This window comes from Ceratosolen solmsi, unplaced genomic scaffold (assembly GCF_000503995.2).
Source record: "Ceratosolen solmsi marchali unplaced genomic scaffold, CerSol_1.0 scaffold1, whole genome shotgun sequence".
NCBI classification, from domain to species: domain Eukaryota; kingdom Metazoa; phylum Arthropoda; class Insecta; order Hymenoptera; family Agaonidae; genus Ceratosolen; species Ceratosolen solmsi.
Window position 1 is genome coordinate 9,208,500 of NW_011948415.1, and position 25,381 is coordinate 9,233,880.

The 25,381-nt window shown below is 38.5% G+C and overlaps 1 protein-coding gene across 1 annotated transcript in view; it reads right to left on the reverse strand.

Moving 5' to 3' along the window:
- Nucleotides 1-25,381, reverse strand: part of mib1 (E3 ubiquitin-protein ligase mind bomb 1) — an 88,814-nt gene that overhangs the window by 15,576 nt on the left and 47,857 nt on the right. The gene's annotated exons all lie outside the window — the stretch shown is intronic.

Here is a 25,381-nt window from a genome sequence, read left to right on the forward strand (position 1 = left end):
GCGCGTGTAGGAGGAGCGCTAGTGTCATTGCCGAGTGCATTTCTCACCGCTTGCCCTTCCCAGGACATTTAATCGTCATTTAGCACGACGAGGTCGACAGGTGTGTATGCGCGTGTATGCGAAAGCATAGGTATATGTACGCACGCACGCACGCACGCACGCACGCACGCACGCACGCACGCACACACGCAGGCACGCACGCATTTGAACGCGTAGAGCAGGAGAGGATGATCGGTAACTGGTGTGGTGCAAGAGGTGAAACCAGGGCAGAGTATGGGTACCGCAGTGCCCTGAACTTTTAAGGAAATAAGACAAAGGTCCGCTAGTCCGGAAGTTCATTCGGCAGGACGATCACGCGCCAGGCCAGCCGGCGTCTAACTTTGCACCCAGCTAATCAGAAAAATCCACACTTCGGCGAACTTATTGAATCGAGCCTCTCCCCGATGCCTCCCACCGGTCCGTCTCGCCCACTGCAACATCCCCTCGAGGTCCGCCGGGGACAGTTTCGAGCGTAGCGCGAGGCTCGGCAGCGAGCGACAGTAGTGCTTGTCGTGGTAAAAGAAGCGGAAAAAGAGAATAAAGAAAGGGCGAGGAAGATGCGAAACGATCGGCCACGTAGAGCGAATTCGAGTGTTCGAAGCAAACGCGAACTTGCAGCGACGGTACCGACGGTGTGTTTACGCAAGGCCGATGCCGTCTGCATAAAAATCATCTCTGGACGATTGCTCGTCTCAAGCATCCGAATTCTTTTCCTTCCCTCATCCCCCTCCTAGTCTTACGCCGAATGACTTTTGTAATCTCGAGAAAGACTTTGTTTTAAGCATTTTTGCAGATTTTTGAGCTTTCGCCTCTATTACTTCACTCCTTCATATTTCTCACCCCCTCCTCCCGCCGCCCCAATAAGTCTGCAATTTCACGTTTGAATTACAATTGGCCTATTAGTAATAAAGCGAGGCCTATTGAATATTATTTATCAAAAGCTTCATTATATGTACATGCACACATACGCACAAAAAAAAAACACAAGCATACATGCATACGTGCATACACGCACACACACGCGCACACAAAAACATAAAAACTGTTTCTCAAACATTTGTCGATTCGCGGTAGTGTATGATTATTTATTCATTGCTCGGAAATTTTTGCGCAGTGTGTTGATAATGTAAATGGAGGAGGAACCATGATTTTGTATATTTATATGCGTAAATGCTTGGCTAATTTAGGAGTCTTACTTGAAAAAAAGCTTAAGTAACCAAATCTGTTAGACTTAATAGTAAAAATAATGTATATAAGTCAATAAATATTTTACATAATTTACCCATCGTAAATCAACAGCGAGATATGTATAAAAATATTTACTATTCTACACTCGCATATTTACATAATTCGTGCTGTATCGCGTATAATTGCATTTTTATGCAAAACTTGGTACAGCCAAGATGGCATGGCGTAATAATGTAATACTCGAATAATAATTAGTGCAATCGTCATTATATTATGTAAGAGTTATTTGTGAAAATCGAAGAAAAACCTAATGCAGAAATTGTTAGCTGTTACAATGAAATACGAAAGGCAATAAAATACATATGTAATTGAATTTTGTAATGAAAAATATTTATATCTCCGTGGTCGGCGCAATATTATTATTATTACATTAATGCCGTATACGTTCGTAATTTATTGATGTATTTCATTGAATATTATTCAAATCGAGCGAATACATGTAAGTACGAATTCGTAATAATTAAATAAAACTCTAATTTGATGATATGTACAAATGTAAAAGTATAAATTTGTATAAAAAAAAAAAAAAAAAAAGAAAAGAAAAAAGAAAAAAAAAACATTACATTAAAAAGACATATAAAAGTGAAATTACCTTTTTCATTGAACGGGCGTGTGGTTTAAGGGTATAAATAAAGATAATAAATATTAAGCGAGGGTGATGGTTATTGAAAAAATTTCTGTCCAGGCGTAAATCAGTTGTATAAATAAATGCGTAATATTTGAGATAAAAGTTTCTTTCGTTGAGGCACTTTAGAATTAGTTTGTGTATAAAGAGGTCGAAATTGTGTATTACATTTGATGATTTTAAAGCGACAGATAGGAATGATATTTTTAGCAGATTGAATATTATTTTTAAAATTACTGGAACACAATATTTTAAGCTTCGGTCGTTCGAGAAATGAAAAATCGAGTCTTGAGAGAGAGAGAGAGAGAGAGAGAGAGAGAGAAAATGAGGGGGAAAAAATGGTATTAAATTTACATATTTCGGCGTGTAAGAGTATTAACCCGTATCGCGCGCACTCTAGAAAAATTGAAATCCATTGCTTTGGCAGAGACCGATATCAGCAAAGTATTTAACTCGTATATTCGAATATCAGGCTTGTCTCGTATGACCTACTGCGCTCTTCAATATTTTCGAAAAATCTATGCATCGAAATTATGGCAGCATCAATAATAAAACGAATATCTTATTTTCATTCGAGATTACCAGCGGTTTTTCCATATACTTAGCAATTCGCCCTAGACGGAAAGCATGAAAATTGAGTATTATTCCGCATGGAGGGAACGAAATCCAGTTTATTGCTTATTCACTGGCCGGTTAACTCTATATCTAATTAAAAAAATTAAATTTCGCGGAAGGCTTGGGAGCGATGAATAAGCATCGCTTTTTAAATGCAATTTCATTGATGCAGAACGTGAGCGGCATCGCTTTAATTAACGTAAAATTTTCGTATATGCTTGGTGGGCAAGAGTAGGAGAGAGGACGGCGGCGGGGAGCTTTTGTTCGATCATAAAGCCATCCAATAGATTTTACCGCTTGTACATCGCCAACTTCCTCGAATAGTTTTGAACTTTGCGAGCGTTGTCGTTACAGGATCGAAGAGCGATAGGGACCGGCATCGGCGAGGGCCGGGCGGCGGAGGGGGTGGGGAAATGAAATGGTGGGCTCAAAGACAGAGACCAGACGGACCAAGGTATTATCCGTTTACCACCAGTTAATTTGTGTGCGTAGCGGGTATACTCGGCGGAGTCCTTGGGAAAGTCGCGCGGAATCAAGTGTGCATTATAATAAGGAATGTAGATGGAGATAAGTAGACGGAGGTGACAGTATCGTAAGGATAGTGGTGGTGGTGATCGTGGTAGTGGCAATGGTGCCGGTAGTGTTGGTGGTGTGGTGATGGTGGTGTTTGTCGTGGTGGTGGTGATGGTGGTGGTAATGATGGTGGCGGTGGCGGTGACGGTGGTCGACGGTGCTGGTGCACGAAGCTGGACGCGACGGAATAGATGGCGGAAGGAAACGAGGAGCGAATGAATTCGAAGACGATGACACGGACGAGGAGAAAGAAATTGAATAAGAATAAGAATAAGAAGAGGGAGATGAAGAGGGAGAAGAATAAGAATAAGAAGAAGAAGAAGAAGAAGAAGAAGAAAAAGAATAAGGAGAAGGAGAGGAAGAGAAAGAGGAAGAGGAAGAGGAAGAGGAAGAGGAAGAGAAAGAGGATAAAGAAGTAGTAGTAGACGATCAAGTCGCCGGGGCTGCGCACTGATGCGCGAGCCGGGGCACTTTGGGATTTCGGAGACCGGGCGACAAGCTGGCAAGCGCGCGCACACGCACGCACGCAAACAAGACTATCGGCGACGAATTCGGATGGATATCGGGGAACGTCGGTAGGGGTGGAGACGGGGACGGGGACGAGGACGGGGACGGCGAGAGGGTGGCGAGCGTATGCACGTATGTAGGCGTCGGGCGCAAAGAGGTTCACTGGACAGTAAGAAGCTTTTGGCTCCAAGCCATCTAATAGCCGTAGTCGTCGTAGTCCTGGCGTCGGTCGATTCAACGGCGGCAGCTGCGGAGTGCGCGCGTACTTCCGAGGCTTGCGCGGCGCCGCGGGCCTGGGGATCCGTAGCGCAGCTCCCTCTCGCTCGCGCTTAAACACGCACACAGAGATGCAGGTACACATTTCTTCGCACACGGATGGGTCCAGGCACACTAGCACGCGCGCGCGCGCGCGAGAACATGCATTTCGGATTTAGCGCGAGATCGGGGAGTGGCGCTTACAATACGTGTGCACACACTCTCGAGCGTGTTACAGGCGCGCGCGCGCATTCGTGGCACTACGCTGTTGGAATGTTAAGAAGGGCGGCTCGATTGAAAAATCTTCGATCTGAGAGTTATCGGATCCTTGGGAAAGTCATTCTCGAAGGCTATTTGCTCATCTTGTTCTTTTTTTTCGCTCAACGTTTCGCTTCTTATTTCTTTTCCCCGTTCTTTATCATTTTCTTTTTTTTTTTTTTTTTTTTTTTTTTGTTTGTTTTCGTTTGCTTATTGTTCTATTTATTTTCTCGCTTTTTTTGTCGTTGTTGTTTTTGACAATGCTGCTCGCTGTCGCTTCCGTTTTCCTTTATTATCAGAGGGGAGGGCTCCGATGCACGGTATTACTGAAATTTTTATTACGTCCGCGAAAATTTATCGTTACAGTCGGATTTCCCTATGGTAATGTAAATTCCTTCGAGTATATCTCATGGACACCGGCTCAAGATTAATAAAATATCGAAGTAGGATATGCTCGTACTATGCTTACTATAAACCATACGTGGCCAAATAAAACACCAAGGATTACTCTTGGAACAATGGAAATACGAAAATTTGGTATAAAGGCACGACCTTTGATCGCACACTTACTTCGCGATCCAAGAAGGAAAGGGACGACTTTCGACGATTTGTCGTTAATGACTAGTCGTCGGCTACATTCTAGAATGCACGTATGGTTACATTGATTTATCGAACTCTCGATGCAGCGACTGAGATTAAAAATCGAGCGGAGCAGGTGGAATTCCGAGTCGTTTAATCGATTGATAACCGCTTAGCGATCAAAATTATTGAAGCCAGATTTCCAAAGTTCGGCTACCTAATAATTTACGAGCGCGGCGAGTATTCGAATTTAATGCCAATTTTAGTATAAAACCGTCAACACGGCTTTCGTCATACGGGATGTACGGCGTTGAAAAACGCCCGGGGACTTCGACCGGGGACATTAGCTCCCGACGATTCGCTCCGTTCGAAAGAGCGCAGTGCCGGGGTGGCGGCAAGGGGAGCGGAGTAAGAGATGTCGAGTGGCGTGTCAAGTAGAGGGAGACCGATGGCATTCGCCGCTTGGCCGCATAATCGCGTAAACAAGGCTCTTAGCCAGTGATTCGCAATGCCGTTAAAAGTCCGTCGTTAAAGGTAGGCCGCCTCGCGATATAGAGGCGGTGCAACGAGCTGCGGAGCCCGCACGGCCGCGACGGTCCAACCCTTCGAGCCCCGGACCCCCCGGCCACTATTTCGCGCCATTGAGCGTCAATTCGATTGCTGGTCCGTTGATTTTAATGTGCCGCGCCGCCGCTATCGCCGCCGCCACTGCCGCCGTCACTGCTGCCGCCGTCGCCGCCGCCGCCGCCACCACCACCACCGCCGCCGCCGATGCGACAAAGGCCGACCGGGCGCGCGCACCCACATGGGCATAATGGCACACCCACTGCCGAGGCCAGGACCGCTCTCGTTGCGCATCGATAATGACGCAGTGCGCGCAAAATCAATTAAATCAATTAGCGGTCCAACGGCGCGGCGCGATTACGCCGGATGATCTCGGTGTGCATGGACGCGCGCTGACCGCCACCGCTGCCGTTCCACCCCCTTCCCAGCCGCACCGCCACACGCGTCAACGATACGCTCCAACGCCGCGCCCGTTTCTTTAAAGGGTTAAAGGTTCGAAGGTTGCGCAAATTACGGGAAAAAGAAGGAGGTTGTCCGGCCGAGGGAATTTTAGCGGCATGAGCGTTATAATTGATCGGAGGGGCTCGAATTTCGCGTGGGCTCCCGCTCCAATGCGGAAAAAGAAAAATCTCGGTCATCTTCAGTTTTGGCATTTGCTGGGTTTCCGCTCCAGCTGAGTGGCAATTTTAATAGCCGACTTGTTAATGATGTAATTTCTAACTGCAATAAAGAAATTCTTTTTATATTATTCCAATTTGAAAAGAAATTTTTTAATTAGCTTTATGCGCTTTTACTGAATTACGAATGCCCTCTGCACAAAGATGATGCAAATGCTGGTCCGTTAATCGAAAAATAAAAAAATTGAAAAGACCTTTCTTTTATCGAGGATTATTTCGTGTCGAATTAGTATATCCACTCTTCTTTTGTTTTTTATCTCAGTAAGCGTAGCTCGATCGCTTACAAAAGCGCTGACGTACCAATGACTTGGCAACACTAGATAATTTTAATTGAAACGATCCAGTCAACCATGAATTAAATCATTAATTTAATATATAACATTAAAACAGATTAAGACTTATGAATGCATCGGCCTTAAGATCTAAGGTAGCATGTATCGATTGGAATTCAAAATTTGCCCCTTATGTTGACTCCCTTTAATATTAATAATCGCTCGGCATTTTCGTTATCATATCATTATAGTAATATTTATAATACTTTGTTCAATTTATTTGGGCGTGGTGGTAGTGGGATGGGTTGGAGGGGTGGGTAGCGGGGGATAGGTAGCGAAGGAATGACCAGCCCAAACGATTGGAAGTACATAAGTTAATGTTCCATTAATATTACTTCCACGTAATAATTAGAATGCATTATCGAAATTTTAAGTTTTCAATTATATATATACAAACGTATTTTTTATTCACAAACTCATGTACATATTAAGTAATCTTCATAAAATACAAAAGTAAGCGCACCTAGGCACACATCGACATTTGGATAATACAAAATTATTACAAAAACAACAATGGAATCTCTGCTACTTCGAATAAACAAAAATATAAAATATTATACTATTCATAAAAGAAAATTAAAAGTTATATTTTAAAATTATTTTCCATATTTGCATTCTAAATTAGCGTTAGGATTTATCTAATGTTACATAAAATTGTAAGTTATGATTAAAAGAAAAAAAAAGAAAAGTACGATTATTTAACCAAAAATCAATTTCAAAGCTAAATCCCATGCAATTTCCTACCTTACTGATAATGAAAACATTTCCTCTTTCATTTTAAGACATAAAAAGTTATTCATAAAAGAAAAATTGTATAATACTATTGGCCTACTTGAATACACTTTTAATGACGAAAACTTGGAAAATCTAATATTCACAAACCTATATATATATATATATATATATATATATAATAGATTTAATAATGTCGAATGAACATTTCTGACGGTTGATAATTCGTGTGTATGATGTGTGTGTGTTTCAACTGGCTCGTACAAGACCGCGAAACTGATTAGTACACCATTGCCACGGAGATCAGGATAACATAATTTTATCCCATGTTCTTACCAACTTATTACTCGTAGTGGTTAATGCGTAGGACTTTGAATCGGTGATTAAAGTTTGAATTCCCGTTGGAACATTTTCATCTCGTGAAAAAAATTTTACTATCCGACTGACAATTTCGAAAGTCATACAAGCTCATCCCACGGTTGCCATAAAATATGATAATTTATAATTTCAAATTTCTCATTAAACGTACCGAAATTTCTCTTCGTATAAGATATTAGATCTGCATATTATTCGGGCCAAATAACGCGCAATGCATTACGCTTCAAGTATTGCATGTCAAACCAAAGTTAATTGTAAATTTCGCAATTACGAAAATATACCAATAATTGAGTTATTTTAATAATTTATAATTACTCCATCGCTAGCGTCGTATTCGTTAGCAAGATCAGGTTTTTTCGACTTTTCGTGTCACTTAATTTTTAGGTATCATTTTCTAATTATTATAATATCATTTAGAAATATCTCCAACTAATATGAGCGTATTTGATTTAATATTCTAAATTATTAGCAAATTTGCAATTACCATGTAAATAATGATAGTGATTAGTTATCATCTCAATAATCGTTACGCGCTAATAATGATTATTTTTAAGAAATTTATGAATAATGTGCGCATAAATCTTTGAAAATTATTGAATAAAATAATATCATTAGATTATACGAATGTAATAAAATATTATCAGAGTATGAATTTTTTTTTTATATCACATTATCGATCATTGTTAAAAGTAAAAAATTTCGTGCGCCCCTTCGGTTTGAGTTATTTCTAACTTATAAGTAAAAGGAATAGACATTTTATAGGGTAATTTAATACAATTGAGCAAAAAAAAAAAAAAAAAATTCTAATTGATTAGTATTATATAGCTTCTAGTAAAATCGAATGATATTGCTAATGCAGACCTTCGACCAATAGATACGAAATTCCATTGGGCAAAATGTTTGTATAGCTTTGCAAATGTGGACTCGATAATAATATATTTCATTGAAAGCTTTTAAAATCAGAAGAATATCAACTTTTCTAATTGCACGAGGTAATATATTACAGTACTAAGTATATATGTAATTATTGTTTAAAGGGATGAATTATAATGACTCGATATTTTATATATATATATATATATATATATATATATATATTTTTTTTTTTAAATGTTATAGCTTTTATAAGTTGAAAGTACAGGTATAAATTATTTAAATTGAAAATCCATTGAAGTTAATTGAAATTCTTATAAAATATTGATTCAAGTTTGTTCTGTTTGATAGCAAATGTAAATGGACTTTCCTAAGTAAATAATATTCAGCATTCGAACGGGTAAATTAAAATATAAAACTTATCTATTTTACATTTAATTAAATTCTGCAATCGAACATAAAAGATAATACTTATGGTAATCAATTTTGTTTTTATCAATTATGCAAGTACGGGGCATATATTATAAATTTTCACTCGTTTAATTCGATTTCGTAAATAATTCCATTTAATCTCAAATCTATTTACCAAGAAAATCGAGTAAATACGAACATATTTTAGAGGGTTTTTCAGTCACGTTATCCCATAGCAGTGGCAAAATGCTCGCAGATTTCCGTCCTTTAAGAAAACCTTCAAGCACATTCTATCACTATTAAGCTTGGATAAAAAAAAAAAAAAAAGAAAAAGAAAAAGAAAAGTTATTAATACAATTGTATTCACTCATTCGATCTAAAACCATTAATTCATTCATCAGCTTTTATAAAAATACATAGAGCGACATCATTCCAAATTAATTCACTTATAATGATAATAACAACAACTAATTTTCTTTTCGCATGAGCTACATTTAATGATACGGTTAAAGCGTTTGTTAGGGATAAAAGAAAATTGTTTACAAAGTCTTAGGGGCGTTCCTTTCAATGCCAACTACGTATAATATGCCCTCTCGATCGTCCTTGGAATCGCAGCCTTTTCAAAATGTCTCCCCACGCATGCACTCGATCTTCGCGCTTGAGAGATGAAAATGGCGATCCCCTAATCAAAAGATGTGCCAAGGCCATTGTCCCAAGAGTAACGTGCATAATTTACGAGGGAAACACCGGGCTTATAAGGTGGATCTGGCTGAAAAAGTGAAATTATGCGTGCTAATGGTCGGAAATGCGGCCTGGTGGAGAGGAAGTGCGAGCTCACAATGAAGCCGCGACGAGGACTTCGGGCACTCTGGGCACTCTGGGCACTCCCGGCACTCCGGGCACTCCGAAGCCACGGCTTGACTATGCATAAAAAGTGCGGAAAAGTGAATTGGGTGCGCTCGGGGCCACGGGCGGACTCGTGGCAACACTCGATTACGGCATGTGTGGTCGTCGATGGGCCAGAGGCGTGGTTACACGTGGCGTCAGGATTCGCCGCTGCTGCGTTAGTCGGCTTCGGGCTAGACGGCGAGCAAGAAAAAGAAGCGACACCGCGGAGACGCTAAGCGTCGCCCGCGCGCGTGCATTTGGCGCGGGATGGCGGCTGGAGCGATGGAGGAAGACGACGACGGGGTGGGGCGATCGGGCTGTGTGGACGCGATAGGGCGCGGGAGAGAGAGAGAGAGAGAGAGAGAGAGAGAGAAAGAGGGGGGGAGGGAGTGATACGGGACGGGTTGGCGAGCTTGGAGCTTGGAGCTTGGAGGTTGGAGGTTGGAGGGTTGGGAATCGCTGTGTTTTCTGTCCCCGCCACGTTTCATAAATCAACGAAACAAACGGAACGTCGACGTGCATCGCGCTGGATGTGCGGAGCTCGAGCGCGCGAACTCGATTTCAACCCCTTCGCTCTTGGCGCCCGAGCCACGGCACCCGGACGCGACGCTCCGCCGTCCGGCTCTCGCGCTGAATGTATAATTTCATTTTGTAGACTGCACCGCGAGGGCTGAAAATCTCTTTTTTCACTTCTTCACCGCCCCCGCGGACGCCCATAATCTCCAGCCGCTCGTTTCCACTTTTCCGTCCCCGTTTCAAGAGAGAAGTTGAAGAGAGCGGTGGTGGCAAGCGAGCGGCAGGCATTAAATGAAAATTTCAAGATTAATTTCCACGGGATCGGTTAACTTTCGAACTATCTGTTTCGGAGCTTTATGTTGACAAGGCTAATTAGGTAATGAGTCTAATTTTACTATGAATGAGCTCCGAGGTTGTGGTAGCGTTTCAGCTACGTAAGAAAGTAATGGTTCTTCGTTATATTTTATTATGCACCTCGCAGTTTGCAAGTCCAGATTTACTTGAGCATAAAGTGGAGCTCGATGAAAAGTACTTTAAATTTAAAACACTGTTATTAAAAGAATATGTATCGCTAACACGTACACGTACCACATCCTAATACGATCCTCTAAATACCTTACAACAGCCAATTTTTATTACGCATTCCTTAAATAATTATAAAATTAATAATATTTTATATATTATTAATGGAGGTTAAAAGATTGGACATAATAAGCACTATAAGATATAAAAATATACTGCAGCTAATACGTTTTACAATCTACAATAAATAATTCGTGAAAAACTCTATGAAATCCAATATGTGTGTCTGCGTGCGTGCGTGCGTGCGCGCGCGCGTGTGTGTGTAGATAATCATTAAAAATTAGTATCTGTATAGGAAAGTATCAAATGCATCAATTTAAAACATATAAATTTAAGCATATATATATCGACATATATTTTTTACATTTAGTGAATAAATCAGAGATTATCTATTATAAATTTCTAAAAATAACATTCGATTGGCAAACGGCAATTTAAAGGAATTATTGTACACACGATTAAATAAATATATATCAGGATAAACTTATTTGTAAAATTCTGTCAGAGCAGACAAGTGCATTGGCATTAACTTCTATGACATATTTTTATCGTAACTGATTTTTCCACTGTAATGTATAATACTCTTCATGCTTTTTTTATTGTATATAATATTAATTTAATATAAATGCAAAACGTCCATAATAAAATATGTTAAATTAAAATTAAACATTTTTCATGTATACAATATTATACATAATAATGGAACAATATTTTAATAATACACCCAGAGTATGTTAATTAATGTTTAATATGTTTGCTAATAATTGATATTTAAACGAATTATATAAAAAGTAAATTAATTATTTCAAAATTTTTTAATCAAATATTAATAGAAAAATCCATAAAATTAATTTATGCGCCCCCATGTGAATATGTTTTGAATTCACGTGACTTGTGATAAGGTTAATAAATTATGTATTTACGCAAAATAAGTATAAAATAAAAGGAAACTATAAAATTATTCAAAACGGATTCCATTGTTTATTTAAATTTATATGAATAAAGCAGTAATTAACCTTGATATTTTGAGATAAATATCTATATATAGATTTACGTTACTTAAGCTTTTTATAAATTTTAGAATTTAATACAATCACATAAATTTACCGTTTAGAGAATTTACAAAATTAGTTATACAGACAGCATTTTTTATTCTCTTTTTAATGAACAAAATCAAATAATTGAAATGGAATTTAATTTTTATGATATTCAAAATCAAGTCCTTACACAGATACACGCACACACTCTCTCAGCGCCAAATTGAAAAGGTGAATTTTAATTTTTGGTAGCTTCAAATAAGTTTTATATCTCTATTTTTAAGATATTTTATAGCATGGAAAAATAAAATATCTTAAAGCATATCCAATTATTTAGTTATGTATAAAATAAAACTTTATAATCAAATGGCAAATATAGACATTTTTATTTATTATTTTACGTTTTTCAAGTAGAATCAAATACGAATTATTTTGCACTATATTAAAAAATGCTAAAAAAATCAAGAATATTATTATGATAACCACAAGAAAAATACATATTATAAAAAATATCATTTAGAAATTAATTGAACTTATGGTAACATTAAATTATAAAGTGTAATAATTTATATTATAAAGTAGCATATCAAATATTACTTTATATAGATGTTTTTCTAGTACTTAATATTGCAATTGTTCCATAGGATTAAAAAACTTACTTTTTATATTATTAAATAGTTTAAAATAGAAAAAACTTGCATGGTAATTATTAAATAAAATGTTTAAATATTCAAATTTTTATAATACAACTTATAAAATTGAATTATATAAATTCTGGTGCTTTATCGTCCTAATTCCAGCATTTTTTTCTTCTTTATTTTTCTGATGTATTAAATCATTATCCGCCCAAAACAATTAAAGATATCTCGCTTTGGTGCATATTTGAAAATATAAAAGAGTAGTGTCGAAACTGTTCTAGTAACGCATCCATAATTTGCATTAATTTTTTTAATGCCAGCTTTTAGCACCATATTTTAATGCTATTGTTTTGTTCTAACTTTAAATCTCAAGAGTGATATTGTTACATTACAGAATACCATAATGCGATTGTTCTTTTCCCTCCGTTTCACTCTTTTTTTGATAAATTGTGTGCCGTAGTTAAGGTAGAATGGATAAAATTAAAATAAATAACAATATATTCATTTTCAAATTATTTTTTTTTTTTTTTGCATAATTTAAATTAAAAACTAAGCGTATTATATTTAAAAAATAATCATAATGTAAATATTTACGACATTTTGGTGACAAGTAACGTGTACGTGAAAAATGTATAAAAGTAAATCATTATTTTCATTTCCATTATATTATTTAATTTTATATGCTATAGCATTATTACATTTAGCATTTCAATATATCGTCAAATAATTTTATAAACTTTAATATATATATATATATATATATATATATATATATATATATATATATAAAAAAAAAATAGAGAGTGTATAAATACAACTCTTTAAAATAGAGACTGTATAATTACAATTCTTTCGGTTATATTTCGATTTTTATTTATGATTGTCAAAACGTGCTCGCGAGCTAGAAAGACTAGTTTAGACGAAACAAGTAGTGAGTGAGTATATACGACTACTTTTATGTTATCTATGTGAAAGACATGTTTTGTCAAATGTGAGTAAATTGATCTCGCGATTATCAAGCAAAGCATTGAAAAGTCATTTCCACAATGTCCGACTATTCGTTTTTGTTGTGCATGTGGAACTAACCTCAAATAATAGTCGGCGCTGTAATATGGGCGTGAAGGTGAAACGGTTCGTGTCGATACTCTACTGATGCCAACTGAACGCTTGGAAGTTAAAGCTTCGAAGCTGAAAGCTGAATTCGCCTGTGCACGCAAATCCATTTTTGTATTTGAAAAATTACTTTAAATTTCTTTTAATATTAAAATAGAGCTAATTTTTTTCTTCATTTCCTTCTCTCTCTCTCTCTCTCTCTCTCTCTCTCTCCCTCTCTCTCTTTCTCTTTTCATTTCATTTCATTTTTATTATTCTTTTTTTTGTGTTTTTAATGGAATGCACAGAGCGACGTACATATAAACAACTCGTATCGATAAAATAAATCCAGTGTTGGTGTTATTTTTCTGTTTAATATACGTTCGATACTGTCAAATATACGAATGGTTTTCCTTTATGAAGTTCGTATTGTTCTATTCAATTTATCTTACATGAAATAAAAATGCTCGCTAATACTGCAAGTTGTACATGTAAATTGTCATAATTTGATGTCAAAAAGTTTATTATAATAATGATAAATGGTAAGCTCAATACGAAATGTAATGCATTGTAAATGAAGAGCTGACATTTTAAATCAAAAGTTATTTTATTCGAGAGAATAATGGAAGAAGAACGACAATTAAGATGAAAAGAATGACAAGGAAGCTGTCAGTTCAGGATGGACCCGAGCTGACTTTAGTCAGCAGCTTTATGGATAAGTGCAAATGCCTAATAAGCATAAAGGTTTGGATTCAGACATCGGGATAGTTGCTTGTTATCCTTCATGTAATTGTATATTTGGAAAATAATTTTTCGATTGCAATTAACGTGCTTTTTCAATAATATATCTTAATACGAAAAAAATTAAAATTATCAAATACGATTTAAAAAGTGATATACCGATGACGTTCCTAGTAATTTTCAAAAAGTCGGAAATAACAGTTAAAGTACTATATTATTTAGAATTTAATTAAAAAATTGGAATGCTTATATTACTGTAAATATATAAATTTATATATATATATATATATTGATTTAAGAACAACAGTAATGACAGTTTCAGAAATGTTAGATTTTTTACAGTACTATTAAGCAAAATTAAATCTTCCAAATTGCCGTAATTACTCGTATGTATATATACATATATATTTTTTTTAAATGCAAAATTGTTAATGTAATTGCTGGTAAAGTCAAAATTGGGCTGTATTTTCAAGTAAATTCGAACCTGGTTTATAAAATTAAATAGTTTTTATGACGAATGCTAAATTTTCAATCATTTTCATCATATAGTATTAATATGAATATTAAATGAAATATCTAACGGATATTTCAAGCCGGAATATTACTAATTTTAATAAATAGCATCACCTAAATATGAAAAGTGCATGAAATAATAAATTTCTACCGTTCTACATCGCATATATTAATTTAAAATAATATACTCGATGGCGAAAAGTTGAGAAATATATATTGCTCTATCGAAGCTCTCCATATGCTTATATTACGGAACTTTGTAACTTAATTAAATTTTTAATATAATTTTTTTTTACCCAAAACATTATAAGAGAGAGAGAGAGAGAGATAGATAGAGAGAGAGTGTGTGTGTAACAAAAAGTCTCATACACGTTAACGTGAAAGTTCGTACAAAGTAATTATTGAAAATAGGCTGTCATTATAGGCATTATCTTAATATATTCCAGCACTGCCAGAATACCATCATTAAATAAATCTATTTTCTTCGTTGAGATATAACTAATGATACTGACTACTGACGAAACTATTCAACAAAGCATGGAAGAAAGAAAGAATGAGAGGGAGAGAGAGAGAGAGAGTTACGTAAAAATATAAATTTTATACAGTGGAGTAAAATAATTCGTTAGGGCAGAAGATGCAGTATGTAACGTGTCATTATCGGTAGCTCAATATTAGCCGCCAATTCATTGTGTAAAAATGCGCACAATAGGCTAATTGCTATTTGGGAATAATCACCAGTACGTATTGTTCCGACATCAGTGTCGATACGGCGATTTCCGAAATTCTCCGATTCTGCACAAGAGGCGGGGGCGGCTGTCGTCGCGCGTCGTCCACGCGGAGCCACCGTCGCAGCGGATACTAGCCCATGCCCAGGAATCAATATGATATGCTGTGCACCCGCGCGCGCACACCGAGCAGCGCATGGGTCTAGCGCATTGCACACGTAACTTATCGGCCGAATGCGCGATACCGTTCACCTTATCGCGTTGGGTCACCCACATAATAAAACTCTCCTCGGCACTTTTAGCCACTGAAGTCTTTAGTCGGAAATGATTCGCTAGTTTAGTGAATGGACGAGGAATTTGAAGATCCTATGATGCGGCTGATCGATGTGGTCGGTACTGGGGGGGGGGGGGTTAGGGGGGGGGTCGACGGAAAGCGACGATTACGATAAGGTCGCTTCCTCGTTAAACGATTACGAGCGAGTGATCATTGATTACGAAATCCGCAGGCTTAGTGTCATTGTCGCGCGGAGATCGACGACCAAGTGGAAAGGGGCGTAAGCGCTTATTAAAAAATAATAATAATACGTAAACAGTGTAGATTATAGGCGAGCGGGGGAAGATCGCTAGGCGAGATGTAAAGAGATAGAGAGATATATATATAGAGTGAGAAAGAGAGTGATGGGAGGGGCGGGAAAAACAGAGATGTAGAGCTGTAGAGGTGGTAGGTAGGTAGGTAGGTTGGTAGGTAGGTAGGTAGGTAGGTAGGTAGGTAGGTAGGCGGGTAGTTAGGCAGGTAGTGAGAGAGAGGGGGAGGGGGGAGAGGAAGAGAGAGGCAGTGAGAGAGAGAGAGAGAGAGAGAGGAAGAGAGGAAGAGAGGAAGAGAGAAAGAGAGTGGGGAAGAGAGAGAGAGAGAGAGAGAGAGAGAGAGAGAGGAGCGAGTGGAAGACTTCTGGGCGTTCAGCGGGTGCCTTTACAAAAGCGTGGCATATCGATCGCCAAATGAAACTCGGGTCCTGATGGCGGACCTATTTTCTCTGTCAAGCTGTTTGCGAGCTGCCTACACAATGTTTTGCGATGAGGATTTTGGCCGCTGGCCAAGTTCATTTCAAATGGACGTATTACATCATGAGTTTAGCGAATCAATGTTTTGTCGGTATACACATTCGTGGAAGATGCATATCGAGACTGCGGCGGGAAAGCGAGCGGCCGTCAATGGAGAAAAAATGATGCATGCATAACTCCCAGAAAGGCGAGCCGCGTCGCCAAAGCCGAGCACGTGTGTCGGCATGAGGGTAGGTGAAGATCACCGAGGGCGTTAAGTATCATAAAAGTATGAAGGTTGAATGAAAGAATTGAAAATGGCGTGGGAGGGACGACGCAGCGGATGGTGGCCGAGTGGTAAATCACCGCATCTCGATTTACGAGCGTTGTACTACAGCTGCTAATTACGAATGAAGATTTACATTTATGCGCGTTTTGATGCATCCACGTCTATTTGCGAACGCGTTGACGACTCTGGAGGCCCGATCAAATGTACCAAATGAAGTTTACAGACCTTTAATCAATCCGATTTCGACTCATCAATCCTATTGAATGTGACAGGCCTTAAACTACCTTGTTCGACTGCCACACTAATTCCTAGGATCATTTTATACATTGCATAACTTGCGCATTTCCCCATATAATATTTTGTATAACGAATAAGGATGTTCAAACACTTGGAATATATAAACGTTATTCACTCAAAAATACAGCCGTAAGTCTACATTATTTAATTAATGTGCGCGCTGGTGGTGATAAGGATAAGTTTAAACGATTATAAATATAAACGAAAGTAAATTATAGCGTTTGCGATATAATATAGATAAGTATTGACAGATTAAAAAGATCGTTAGAATTTTTACTTCAATTGCTTGGTTGGTGTATGTGAGTTAAGGACAATTGGTGTGAAGAAACGGAATAAAAAAAAAAAAAAAAAAAAAAAAAAAAAAAAAAAATAAGTAATGCTTTTGTTAAATCGACGAAAATGCTAAGAAAAAGAAGAGAGAAAAAGTAAAATAAAAAAAATTAACAGAAATCATGGAAGTGCATTTGTAAAGTAATATAGATAAAGGCAACGAAACAATATTAAGACTTTTACACTACCCATAATAATAATAACTGAATTCTTCCATCAAAATATTTATAATATTAGTTTAAGCATTATCATGGCCAATAGAATATACGTGAAATACAAAGTATATCAATTTTGGTTAGAAGATCTTTCTCTTAACCAATACAATAGCATGTATTTAGATTCCGGAAGGCCTGGGAATTCAAGCCTGTTTATACGCAGACTCGGTCAATACTCTCGTAATTATCATATAAAAGGATCACCAGGAGGAAGAGGGATTCTTGCGACTTCGCGGCGCTCACTTATATGAGGACTGGAGCTTGCGAAAGTACTGTTGGCCCTGGCGAGGGGCGTGCGATTCGATGGAAATGGAAAAAGAGGCGGATGGAGCGAACGCAAAGCTAAGAAAAGGAACTGAACTATACCACTTATTGATTGCGCTATGGTAATCTAAACACTCCAATTCGGCTATCAAATAAAAAATAGCTTAAATTATTAACTCTCTCTCTATATATATATATATATATATATATATATATTGTTAATACTAATGAGCAGCTCGCAGGAAATAATATAAAATTTTTTACGATATTTAGGAAGGAATAAAGAGCGAAAGGGAGTTAGTTCCTAGCTAAGTATGTGTCCCCATATATGACGTCATTATATAACGTTGAAAAAATAATTCGTTTGCCGATTTAAGCGAAGGTGCTCGAATAATTAAATGGCTATTTAATCGCTCTTTTCATTATAAAAGTCATTAAAAATTTCGTCTAATAAATATACTTTGTCGTGATAATAATTTTGCGAGTATCTAAATTCCAAGTTAAATTATGAAATATTAAATAATAATAACCATTTGAATGTCAGATTATGCACAGCAAAACACTTTATTTATTCTTTAAAAGGCTTCTCACTTTTTCTTATAGAATTTTGAAAGCAAAAACTATTGAATATAAAAACATTAAGATTTAATGGTAATTCGTTTAAACGTCTTTGTACTTAAAACTTAATCTCCTTCACAAACAGAAAGTAGTTTGAAGTTGATTCTATCATCTCATTTTATATATAACTCGAACGCCTCTACATACGTGAATGAAAATTCAAATCATCAAGATTTTTCGAAAATTGAAATAATTGAAAAACCTATTATTAACAAGACTTTAATCAGGGGGAAACCGTGTTTCAACACACAGTCACTCGTCTTAGGGCGCGCGCACGCATTATTTTAATACATCATTTTTTTCTCTCAAAGAATTTACCGTTAGTTGATGAAAAATTTCAAAACACATGACCTAGAAAGCTTGCTGTTTATGCGAGGGAAAAAATGTATTTATTTCAGAGACGAAAAATTGTAAAAGTATCATGGATCAACGGAGTAAACGAGCGTTTTGCGAGAGACAGTGGTGGGGCGGGCGGGCAGGGGTGAGCCGAGTCAAAGCTTGGCCATCCGGTGATGAGTTGACTTTAATTCCATTAGGTACGTGACAAAAACGACGAGAAGCATCAGTCAGGTCTTTAACGTTAGAAAGCATAATTGAGACGCTTGACTCCTTAGAGGAGCAATACAGTTGGTTTATTCCCGGCTGTTCTCGTTCAACTATAATGCTTGTGCACGAAGTTTAGGTTTTCCAAGAGGGTGCAAGTGCCAATCTTAAAATTGAATCTACTGAATTCACTGGCCTGGTGCATACATGGATGGATTTGTTAACCCTTATGATTTATAGCTTAACTATGAATATTTTTGAACGATTATTTGTAGGAATATATATATATATATATATATATATATATATATATATAGTGATTTAGTCAGTGAGATAGTTGAGAATAAAGAGAGTACTCGACATTAAGCCTATAAGCGGCGACGCTTAATTTGGGGAAAATGTAATGTTATCACTGGACATTAATCGCCGAGGAGAAAAGGCTCGTGGGAAGAAAGAACGGCGGATGGTGTGGGTAGGGTTGGGGGGGAGGGAGGCGGGGTTGAAGGATTCGTTAACTTTAATTCGGTAACGTATCACGTAAATCCTTTGGCAATAGAGATTGCAAACTTCAATCGAATCAACTGCTGCTGGTTAAAACTTGAACAAGCATTCATTTAGATTAGAAATATCAACACTGTTATCTTGGCGAATTTATCGGAAGTAATCTTCCAAGATTAACCGACAGCCACTTTAGTTTTTTCAACAATTCGAATACAGGCATGGCAATTAATATTTTGTTCATACGGCCAATGACAATCCATATATATAAACTGTACAAGGTTGCACGGGAAAATGATTTAATATACATTGATATATGAAGTATATAATGAAAAGAGGAGAGTAAAGTTTTTGAATCCTAAAGGGAAAATGGAGATATCCGATAAGTGTTAGCAAATGAAGATGAGGGAAATAGATTTACCACGATTTATGTTTTTCAGAAAAATAGATTTTGCGATAAAAGGATTTGGAATAAATTTGAGCTAGGTGGTAGCTACGTCGGATATTTTGATTTAGTAGTAGTTTGAGAGTTGGCAAGCTCTTTGGAGCTCGGCCAATGTTTTTATGTTATTCTTTCCCCTTTGCTTGACTATGATTCGCCCCTTCATGACTGAGCAAGTGACGGCTTAAATGTCTCACGATGTCATCGAAAAAAGACAATTCACGCAGCCCTTGGTGTAAATCGCTTTATTTTTGTTCTTTTGTTCTTTATCGCGGGCTTATGCTCATTTTTTTCAAAATTTTAACCACACGCGGTAGCTGCACTTTTCTCATCAAAGTACAAAATTGGCGCACAAAGTATACATTAGATATCCTTTCGTACTTATTATTGGATTTGTTATTTTTACTATTTTTTTTTTAATCTTTTTTTTCTTTATTATTATTAAAATATTATTATCAAAGACTAATATGAATTTAATGACGTTTAATAATATATTCTAACCTGATAATATTAGATGATAAATTTTTTTATTTACATTTCATGTAAATTCCCATACTCCTACAAATATATAATATTACAAAGCGTACAGTCTGTCGAAAACAAGTTTTTAATCTCATGATATTAAATATACGAATATACAAGAGTAATTTAACACAATTATAATATATGATTTTATTTGCTCTAAGAAATTTACTATAAGCTTAGTCATTATAATGCAGAAACAGGTAGATAATCGAATATATAGACGAAAAATAGATAGATGCATTAGTAGATAAAATGTGCTGTGGTAGAGCGATAGAAATGGGAGGGAAGTGGGAGGGGGGAGCGAAAAAGTTTAAAACAATAAAAGTAAAGAGTTCGGTTTTAAATTCTCAAACTCTTAGTCGAACTTTTTGTATGAATGATTATTCAAGCATATCTTCTCTTATCGATGTTGTTCAAGACAATTTATAAAACAATTGCATTAAAAACTATTAAAAATCAAATAGTATTAATAAGTTGTTTATAGTAATTCTGGTATTGTTTATAAAGTAGCGTGTCTGTTAACTTTATAAATAATTACTTAGCGATTATTGTGCGATGCACTATTTTTATTTTTAAACTTTTAAAACGAGATATGCGCTTTCTTTATTCATACATTTTTATTAATACTTTGGCTAATTCTATTTGAATACTCGTATTATAAAAAAACACTTCCAACGGTAAATATTTGTTTTGAAGTGAAGAAAATTGAAGTGGACCTAGAGGTAAAGCCGAATATATTTTTAGTAATGTTATAAATACAAAATTATAACAATAATAAAAGTAAGAAGAAGAAAAAATCAATAGTAACAAAAGAAAATATCCTCATAAATATGATTTTTTTGAAATTATGAAAGCGAATTTTTAATTTTTTCAAAAACATAATTCAGAAAGAATATTTTGTGCATTATTATCGCTGGAAATAATTACGTTTTTTAATGAATATTCTTTTGTACTTATATAATCCCTGAATTATCTTTTGTTCGTTCCGTAGTTAACATAATGCCACTTTTTTTTTTTTATATATAATAAATATAATAAATGTTTCTTTGTGCTCTATTTATAATTTGAGTTACACACACGCGGGTTTGAAATAAGAATATTAATGATAAATTTTAAGCGATTAATTCACTTATTAAATATAAATAATTATTTTAATAATTACTCTTCCTGTATTCCTATCTCTATGTATTCGTATGAAATTATTAGTCCTAAAAAGACAAATAAAAACCATGAAATTAAAAAAAAAAAAGCTAAATAGTGCATGGGTCGATATGGTAAAATCGTTCTGGGGGAAAAACAATTTTTGAAAAACATTTCTAAAGAATTAAGAGTCTAATAAGTCGTTTTTCGCGGTGAAGGGATAAAGATTGGTAGAGGGATGGGGAGGGGTTGGGATTGGGCGGATAGCGGGTTTGTGGGGGAGGGGGGAGGGGGATAAGGGCAAGAATTGAAATTATTAAGAAATGGGAATTTTTTGTTTTGTTTAATGTATTAGAAGCCACTTTCAAATATTAGTTAAGAGTGGAAGTCTGACGTTGATGCGCAACACACGATCCTCGAAACGATAAATTAAAATAATTGCTTTATTTCATAAATTCCTCTCCCACTCGTGCGTCCGCTGGATTTTTCCGCTCGAGCGGAATTATTAGAGATGTCCTAAAGAGGTTTCGCTACAAGAGTGCCGTAAAATTTTAGCCAGTAGAGCCAATTTTTTCTCTATAAGCAGTAGAGCGTTGGGGTAATAGCGGTTGTAAAATTTGGCCGAGCTCGCGTCTGTAAGAGCAAAGTTCTTCTTTAGTGATTCGAGAAGCGCGGCGGCGAGTCGGGAGAGAAAAGCGCCGAGCGCGACCGGCGCTCGCGTTCGATACGGAGGCGAGCGTTGTTACGCTTTATTTATTATCGTTCAGAGGGAGGTACAGTGGAGGGCGGGGCGGAGGGCAGGGGAGTATGGAGAAGAAGATTAAATCGAATAGTCGGTCCCGCGGCGCGTCCCAAGGACCTGCCGGGCGCGTGTTGCGGATGCCCGGAGCTTATCGTCGGGCGCGATCACTCAGACGGATGAGCCGGTGACGTCTTCAGGGAATGTCGGGGGCGCGTCCCCACGTGTTTCCGCGGGAATGTTTGCCCGTTGCCGCGCTGCCGGCCGTGGCATGCCTGGCTCGGCTCCTCCTAGGCGTGGCTATCGAGCTTTATCGTTCGCTGGCCCGAGACTCGACTCGCGCAGCGCCGAGCCGAATAATCGTCGACGCGGCCCGGCCGGTCACGCGATTAAAGCACTTAATCGCCGACTGTAATAATAGTTCAGCCTGTCCTTCTTTCGTTGCCGAATTCTTAAGAGCCTCGCCATTACCTTCCTTATGGAATTTCCAGATGATGCGACGAGGTCCTTTCATTGGAATTTATTCATTATTTATCGTTCAATCCACGCCACGCAACACTAGACGTAAATCGTGAACCGCCCCCCCCCCAGCCAGCCAGCCAGCCCGCTCGATTGTAAGCAGGTTTAAAGCTATTATTCGTTGCTTTTTTCGGCCAGAGTACGACCTCCCTCATTCGCAATGATGAATTAACGTCAAAAAGTCGATGAAGCAAATACTTTCAAATTCGTGTGCAAAAGCCGTGGGGAGCGGACAACCTGTAATGATATGTCTTACCTAGTTGGGGGATTACTACTTGCTACGATAAGTATCTGTGCAATTTTAGCGCAGCAACAAATAGCACTTTCATTGATTTATTATGTATTTCAGGACTATTGCTAATAATTGCGAAGCTTATAAATTACAGTTTGTATATAAGAGCCTGATAAGCTCCTTTTAGAAAATCTATTATATTTATCTAACTGCGGTCAATCCATCTAACCCGTTACACGATCATATTGTCGTTTATCTCAAATGCTAATTTTCATTCATCTGCATTATACGGAAATATTCGTGGTTTTTGAACGAGTAAATTTGGTAAATGAATTTTTAAAAAATGGATGCCGCGAAACGAATAATTATCAAGCACAGCTACAATTTTTATGTAATGCCAGGATGCAAATCGACAATATGGAGCCTAATGAAGTTGTATGAGGCAGCATCTGCGGCATATAAGAGGACGAGCAGCGTTAGCTGATAATTTACAATCTGTTGTCTGATCTGTTTCTTTCAGATTATCTGTCGTACTGGTAAAAGGAAAGAATACGATGATGCAGAGCCATGGAACCGTCGTCAAAATTGACAGGAGATCGAGAGAAGGAAATGGGTCGTGCTAAAGGTTCATTAGGGCAGGCGGCGGCAGCGGTGGCGGCGGCAATCTGACCCGAATTCATATTTTGCAGGAGTGCTCGGTGGCGGTGGCGGCGGTGGCGGCGGCGGTGGCGGTGGCGGCGGTGGCGAAATCGCACGGGTCTCGACAGAGGCGTCGGCGGTGTGGCACAGCCGGCGCAAGGGGGTGTCGGCGTGGCTGCGGGTGGTGGCGCGGCCCGGGCTCCACCGCGAGGACGATGACAGGACCGTAGTAGGAGAAAGAGAGAGAGAGAGAGAGAGAGAGAGAGAGAGAGAAAGAGAGAGAATGAGCGTGAGAGTCGGCAAAGTTGAGAGAGGGGAGAGAAGAGAAGTGGCGGCGTAGCGTTACGGAGTAGGGCAGGATCGGGGTTGCCTCCCTCGATCTCGTACGCACACGTACATATACGCAGCGAGGGTCGCTCGCAGGTGGCGTGGTCGTCGCCGGCGGCGGCAGCGGCGCCTCTTATCCACCACCAACGGCAGTGGCACAGTCACCCCACCCCCGCAGTAGATTGCGAGATAGAGAGATAGAGCGAGAGAGAGAGGGAACGAGAATGAACGATAGATAGAGTGAGGCACGAAGTGAGAGTAAAAGAACGAAAGAAGGAGAGAGAGAGAGAGCAAGAGAGGGCTGCTTGCGGATCTGGCGGGGATGCGAATGCGACGGATGCTCGTGCACAGTGCGGGCCTGGACGGCTATCCAGTAGTACGCTCGCGTTTTGGCCAGACAACGTTTCTCACAAGCATGGCTCCCATCTCTGCCTGCCCAACTCGCTCTCTCTCTCTCTCTCTATCTATTTATCTGTATCTCTGTACCTCTCTCTCTCTCTATCTCTCTATCTCTCTGTATGTCTCTCTCTCTATCTCTCTGTATGTCTCTCTCTCTCTCTCTCTCTCTATCTTTCTGTCTTCGTTCCTCTTTCACTGACTCTCTGATTCCCTTTTTTCCCCTCCGAAAGTCCTGCATAGCTAGTCCGATCGTGAGCCCCTGGTGGCTGCGACCCCTTCCTCCTTTGATGTCGCCGCTGCCGCCGATTCCGCCTCCGTCTCCTCCTCCTCATCCTCATCCTCCTCTTATGCCGCCACTGCCACCGCTGCCGCCGCTGCCGCCGTTGCCGCCGCCACCACCACCACCATCACCACCTCATCTATGATCGTCCTTCAGTGCCCGCGTCACCGCTGCTACCATCGTTGCCGTTGCCATCGCTCTTCTTTCCTTCCTTCATTCCTTTCTGCTACCTTACTGTCTGGATCGTGTTCTCGCTCCCTCGGGATGAGACGTGGACGGACGGGGTGCAAAAACGGGCAACGAGAGGGTTGTACTACCGCCTCTATTACTCCTACTGCTGGTGCTGGTGCTGGTGCTGGTGCTGATCAGCCGCCGCCGCTCCCACTGTCGTCGCCGTGCTGAGCTGCCGCTAGGCGAGACAGTCGCCGCTTGCGTTTCACGCTGATAAGGTCGAGACCCGATATTACATTTTTTTAGTACTAGTCATTCGCTTTTACTTTCTAACTTTTGAGTTTCCACCAGTCCGCCGCACATGTGGCCAACATATCTAATTACATCGTGGTAAAACAGCGGGCTCGGGGGGAGGTCGAGTGGGATGAAGGGTAGTGTCAGGTAGAGGAGAGGGATCGAGGAAGGCACGAAGGCA